This window comes from Sapajus apella, unplaced genomic scaffold (assembly GCF_009761245.1).
Source record: "Sapajus apella isolate SASKATOON/1434 unplaced genomic scaffold, GSC_monkey_1.0 scaffold25, whole genome shotgun sequence".
Classification (NCBI taxonomy): domain Eukaryota; kingdom Metazoa; phylum Chordata; class Mammalia; order Primates; family Cebidae; genus Sapajus; species Sapajus apella.
This window is the reverse complement of record NW_022436965.1, coordinates 22,697,326-22,703,122: the sequence shown is the minus strand read 5'-3', so window position 1 is coordinate 22,703,122 and position 5,797 is coordinate 22,697,326.

The window sequence follows — 5,797 nt, the reverse complement described above, 5'->3', positions numbered from 1 at the left end:
GAGGAGACAATTTTATGCAGCTTACTCCTTCCTAACATCCTCTCATTTTTTCAGCTTTAACAGAAATGTTTTAAACTTTAATTTGAATAAATTTCAGATTTTTCAGCATATTATAATTTCTCTTAAGTAAAAGAATTATGGCAAAGAAAGTATATGTATGTTAGTTATTGCCATGAACATAGTATATAACAAATCGTCCCCAAATTTAGCTTAGAACAACAGTCATTTATTCTCCTAAGTCTGCATGTTGGCTGATCTGGTCTGCACTTGGCTGGATGACTATGCCGGTTCTGGTTGGTCTCACATGTTTAGAGATTAGCGGGGACCAGCTTTGTTCTGCCATATGTCTGCCATCTTTCTGTGACCAGCTGGCTGGTCTGGGACCAATTTAAGCAGGCTCTTCTCTTGGCCTGGAAGAGAGGAAGCTTTATCTCACAAGTGCTTTTCAAGTTTCTGCTACCCTCATGTCTGATTGAAAGATACTGAAAAGTGGCAGTGGATGCAGGGAGGGAGAAGGAATTTGGGCCACTAATTCAAACTACCATAGAGTACCACGTAGCAATAGGAATGGAAAAGGGCACTGCCAGAGGTTAGCAATTATATCTCAAATACTAACTGGTTTATATCGTTCTTAGTAGTATACATTTTCTATTTTCTTTGAGCTAGTAAGAAATTTCCTTTGTTGTTGGCCCTTCTTCTTTCTGGAACACTCTCACTCTTTGAGATGGCTCAGTTAATCAAATTGACATAAAGCCAGTATTAAATGAATAGATGAATAAATATTACCATGATGTCACCCTTATTGGGCCTCCCTGTTAAGCATGAATCCCTCTTAGGGGTACTGAGACTGGCATTGTCATTAACCTCCATAGGCTGAAATTAGGAACTGGCCCTTGCCCTGGGATCTCTATTTTCATTCTTAATCCCTGAATTCTACGTAGTCTTAGGTACTGCCAAATTAAAATTCTTAAGTATTCTAAGACAATTGAGATTTCTTTTAAATTTTGAGTTTACAAATATTCTCTCTCTCTCTCTCTCTGAGTGTGTGTGTGTGTGTGTGTGTGTGTGTATGTGTAGGCAATTGTGCCAGTTTTAAACCAATTGTTGTGTTTCAAGAAAAGTTTTACTAATATTTTAAATCTTTTATAGAAAGTGAGAGGTCTAATCTGGTGTAAAACATTAAAACAATGGTCACCATTTATTAAGCACTCTTATGTCTTGGGTACTGTAATAGCTGTTCAATATACCTTAGCTCTACTTCCCAAAACAAGCATACAGGCTGGGCATTATTTAATATTCTCATTTGATAAGAAGAAATTGAGTTTTAGAAAAGTTAGGTAACTTAACCAAGGTCAAGCAATCAATAAATGGATTGATTTGGGCTGCCAGTCTTGCCAACTCCCTAAGCTTGCACTCTTTCCAATATACTATATTGCCTTGATTTCTTAATTAGGTTGGTCTCATGGACACCCTTCACCCAGCAACTGCACCAGCATCTTCTCCCAGGGAACACCATTGTGTTCATGACCTACAATGCATGCTCTGGTGAATAGTGGTTAATACAGGCAAAAACAAAACCTTTATTATTTGCCTCCAATAAGTAAATGATTATTGCGATGAATAATCCAGGTGATTCCATTCATCCATTCACTCATTTAACAAATATTGATACCTATTGTCCCCAATACTGTGTCAGGTTGAGGGCTCAGTGGTAAACAAGAGGCAAACATCTGTCATGACATTCTATTACAGGCTGCTGCTCTGGTTGAAAGGGTAGGAAACTCAGAGATGCCCTTGGTTGTCTTTCTCTTTACGTCCCCATTCCCAACCACCTCTGTGCAAAAATAGCACTCTGAAATACATTGTGAAAATCACTGCTCTGTAGACTTTCAGAGGGAATTAGGGTTATAGTTGTTTTCTCTAATTTCCACTTTCTCATCCCCAGCATCTTGCCTTTGAGGAAGTTATGAAAAGTATATTTTTAAAATAAATGCACAAAGATGTCTGTGTTTGGAGTATTGTTTAGAAAAAAGTTATCTGGAAAAATGAGCTGGACTGTTTTTTGGAGCCTTTCTCTGCCTTTGCTTCTTCTGCCTCCAGTTTTTATCAATCTGCTTTACCAACTCATCTTTGAGGCAGTGCTAGAGTTGTTTTCATAAAACTTTCGATGACTCCCTGTTGACCTTCTAACATAGTTCAATCTTTTAAACAGACATTCAAGGTCCTCTGGTGCTGCCCTTACCCCTTGCCAGTTTTCCAGTCTCATTTCCGATATATCCATCAGTATATTCTGTAGCCTCCTTCACTGATCACCTGCCTGGTCCCCAAACACATGTGATATTCACTCCTCCTCACCTTTGCTAGGCCCAGAATGCCCATTTCTTCCTCTACTAATCAAATCTATGCAACCTTCAAGGCTCAGCTCATTTTCAGCTTCTCCCTGAGGCCTTCCCTTATTGCTCTACCAGAATTAATTGCTTCCTCCTCCATACTCCCACAGCCCTGTCTTGTACTTCTGTTTAGCACCTTTTCTGTTCTGCTTCATCCAAATGCAATACGTTTACACATCTGTTTCCTGCAACCCCCTTGGATACTCCAGGATTGAGGTCATGGGTCCATGTCAGTTCATTACTGCATCTTTTACTGCTTTACTCACAAAAGGACCTTCACAAAATATGTCACATGATTGAACTAAATTCTTGTACTAGGTTTCCACAAGATCAGCTGTGGCCAGTCAGAGAGGTGGTATTGATTTAATTTTTATATCTAAGAAGTAGCTACAACTTGGTGTAAGACAGACCTGGGGTCAGATCCCATCTCTAAGTCTGTGAGCTATGGTGAGTCACTTAACTTCTTTCACACTCAGTTTCCTTTTCTAAAAGTGGGGATTAAAACCTACTTTGACGAGTTATTAGGAAGATTAAATGACATGATGTGTGCTTAGCAGAATGCCTGTCACATAGCAGCAAATAATAGGTAGTAAATGTCATTAAAATTTTACTTCTGGAAGAAACCCTAGCCTACATTATTGAGTCACCATGAAGTGCAAGGTGCTTGTCTCCGCACTTCATGCACACCATCTCATTTAATCCTCACAAACACCCCTATGAGGAGGTTCTATTGTTACCACCTTTATGTTAAGGTGAAGACCCTGAAAGATGAGGTAGTTTCCTGACAGCCCTGCAGCTAATAAAGGATACAGCCAGATGTGAACCCAGTCATTAGACACTAGATCATACACTTATAACTACTGTTGCCATTTGTTGGATTGGAGAAGTCAAAAAAGAATATTCTGGTTTTAATGGAACAGTGAAATTGGATGGTGAAATCATCCCTAACCAGGATCTGTCATTATGTCAGCCAGTCATGAAATAGGTGGGAACTTACCAATAGAATAATTTCTTCTGGTTGTGCAAAGGTAAGTATCAGAATGCACTCATTGCACCAAAGGATCTGTCAGGCTCTCAGCAGAGCCTGTTCTTTCAAGAATATTTTCTGCTCTTTAGATTTCCAAAAATTTTCTGTATTTTTGCAATTATAACATTTCAAGACAAAGTTGGCTTAACATTTTCCTCAAAACCTCTTCCCAAAAGAGGGGAGGCAAAGTCAAATCAACTCTGATGACACAGTACCTTCAACATATATAGACTGCAATAATCAGATCTAAAATTTTATTTACTTCCCTGGGAGTTACCATCTGATCAATTTCAAGATGAATAAAAAGATATCTCTTGCACCATTTAGGTATTTTACTTGCCATCATAAATTCCTGTGGTTTGTTATTTGACTCATACTGGGACTAGCTTAATCTGACGTATGCATATTCTACTGTGTTACTATAATTTAACCAAACATTATTTTGTATTATATGATATTTTAAATAAATTTATTTCCTAGTAACTAAAATTTAGAAAACCCAAGCCTCTCCCCTCTTTGAAGCCTTAAAATTTGCATGTATCCCACTTGAAAATTTTATATTTAATTCTTTTTTTCCTCTCAACCAGAAACTTTAGATGCCTGGTGACTTTTCTGGTCAAAAAATTATTACCAAAACCAAGAGCTTTTCCCCTCCCTCTCTCCTGCCCTCCCTTCCTCCTTCATTCCCTTTCTCATTTTCCTTCCCTTTCTTTCTTTCTTTCCTCCCTTCCTTCCTTCCTTCATTTTCTCACTCTTTCCTTTCTTCATAGCTTTATTGAGGTCTAATTTAGTTACCCAAAATTCAGTTGTTTTAATTGCACAATTTTATGACCTAAATTTATAGCATTGTGCAACTCACACAATAATCTAATTTTAGAATATTTCCATCACCCCCAAAAAGAAACGATATGCCCATGGATGGTCATTTTCTGTTTTCACTGCCAGCCTCAGGCAATCACTAATATAGTTTTTATCTCTATAGATTTAACTTTTCTGGAAATTTTATGTAAATGAAGTCATACACGTGGTTTATTGTGTAGTGTATTAATTATACTTCTATCACATAACATAATGTTTTTGAGGGTCATCTATGTTGTAGCATTAAAAAGTACTTTGCTTCTTTTTATTGCTGAATACTATTCCATTGCATGAATTTACTACATTTTATTTATTCATTCATCAGATGATAGATATTCAGTTGGTTCTTCTTTTGGCTAATGAGAATAATGTTGTTATGAACTTTCACATATGAGTCTTTGTGTAGACATATATTTTTGTTTCTCTCGGAGATTCCAGGAAGTGGAATTGTTGGGTATGTGGTAAATTCTGGCTTAACATTTTAATAAACTGCCGAAATATTTTACAAAGTGACTGCAATATTTTACATTCCCACCAGCAATGTATGTGGGTTCCACGTAATCCACATCCTTGTAAATAATTGTTTTCCTCATGTATTATTGAAATGTATATGGTGAGAAAGTTGTGAAAAATGGCTTCTAGTTATGGCTTTAATTGCAATTCTATTAGGAGTAAAGTTGAGCATAAATTTATTTATGTAAACCTCATGTCAACTCTCTCGTCCATTTTCTATCTAGTTTTTAGTCTTTCCTTATCAATGCTTAATTATAAACTTAAAAAAATAAAGTGTACTGTATTTCCCCCTTTATAAACACAGTATATACTCATTTTTAAAATTTGAAAACAAAGATAAGACATGAAACTTCAAATAATGCATGGTTGGTCAACTGCATTTGTTTTAATCCTCTCTGGAAAGTCTACCAAAATGATTGTGAAATGCTTTTTAAAATGCATGAACCTAGAAAAACAAAAAGAATAGAAATCAACAAGTTTTCAGAATTGGAAAGCAGATGAAGGGGGCTCATTGACCAAGCAGAGTGGAGAGATTTTACTCAACTGCCTTTAGAGAATATTCTGATGGAAAGGAAACCAATTCACCTAGCAGATATCTCAAGGTGGCCCAATGCAGCAAAGGCAGGGCTGGCTTGCTGGAGAGGAGGAATAACTGAAAGATGTTTTACAGAGAGGTGAGACTTCCCCCAGATTCTCTTACCTACCCTGCACATCCAAGTGACTACAAGTCTCCTTCCAATCTGATTCTTTCTCCAGAAATGGGAGTTTCTAAGGAGAGGGAGCTAAAAAGGGGAGGAGTCAGTCTATATATTGAATCATGAGACTCTCAGCACCTATTCTTCCTCCTCCTCGCAGTAGGTTGAGCCCTGCAGAATCATCCTCCTGTTCCCCCTCTTCCCAGGCAGGAAATTGAAGAATTCTTCTCTGGAGAAAAGACCTCCAATACTGACATTTGGGGGTATTCAATGACAAGCCTGCCTTACTTCCTGTTCACCCTATTCTGAATCTC